The sequence below is a fragment of the Limulus polyphemus genome, unplaced genomic scaffold (genome assembly GCF_000517525.1).
Source record: "Limulus polyphemus unplaced genomic scaffold, Limulus_polyphemus-2.1.2 Scaffold14084, whole genome shotgun sequence".
Classification (NCBI taxonomy): domain Eukaryota; kingdom Metazoa; phylum Arthropoda; class Merostomata; order Xiphosura; family Limulidae; genus Limulus; species Limulus polyphemus.
In genome coordinates this window covers 4,411-5,516 of record NW_013679694.1, presented here as the reverse complement: position 1 = coordinate 5,516, position 1,106 = coordinate 4,411, and positions in this window count along the sequence as shown.

The window sequence follows — 1,106 nt, the reverse complement described above, 5'->3', positions numbered from 1 at the left end:
AGTTCTCGATGAGTTTTGATTTATTAAGTGAAAATGTTTATAAAAATCCGGTATCAGTTCTCGACGAGTTTATATTTATCAAGTGAAAATGCTTATAAAAGTCCTGTATTAGTTCTCGATGAGTTTTGATTTATCAAGTGAAAATGCTTATAAAAGTCCGGTATCAGTTCTACATGTGTTTTCATTTATCAAGGTAAAATGTTTATAAAAGTCCGGTATAAGTTCTACATGTGTTTTGATTTATCAAGCTAAAACATTTATAAAAGTCCGGTATCAGTTCTATATGTGTTTTGATTTATCAAGTGAAAATGCTTATAAAAGTCCGGTATCAGTTGTCGATGAGTTTATATTTATCAAGCTAAAACATTTATAAAAGTCCGGTATCAGTTCTCGACGAGTTTATATTTATCAAGTGAAAATGTTTATAAAAGTCCGGTATCAGTTCTCGACGAGTTTTGATTTATCAAGTGAAAATGTTTATAAAAGTCCGGTATCAGTTCTCGACGAGTTTTGATTTATCAAGTGAAAATGTTTATAAAAGTCCGGTATCAGTTCTCGATGAGTTTTGATTTATCAAGTGAACATGTTTATAAAAGTCCGGTATCAGTTCTCGATGAGTTTTGATTTATCAAGTGAAAATGTTTATAAAAGTCCGGTATCAGTTCTCGATGAGTTTTGATTTATCAAGTGAAAATACTTATAAAAGTCCGGTATCAGTTCTCGACGAGTTTATATTTATCAAGTGAAAATGCTTATAAAAGTCCGGTATCAGTTCTCGACAAGTTTATATTTATCAAGTGAAAATGCTTATAAAAGTCCGGTATAAGTTCTCGATGAGTTTTGATTTATCAAGTGAAAATGTTTATAAAAGTCCGGTATCAGTTCTCGATGAGTTTTGATTTATCAAGTGAAAATACTTATAAAAGTCCGGTATCAGTTCTCGACGAGTTTATATACACCTGGAAAAAAGTTAAGCACCCCCGTGTTTTTTCAAGTGATTCAGATTCGACGTTACTTGTGACTGATTATAAATTACCATTCAATCTAAACGTGTTTATCAAATCAAATTATGCATTATTGGGCACAAGAAAACAAGATTATCACCG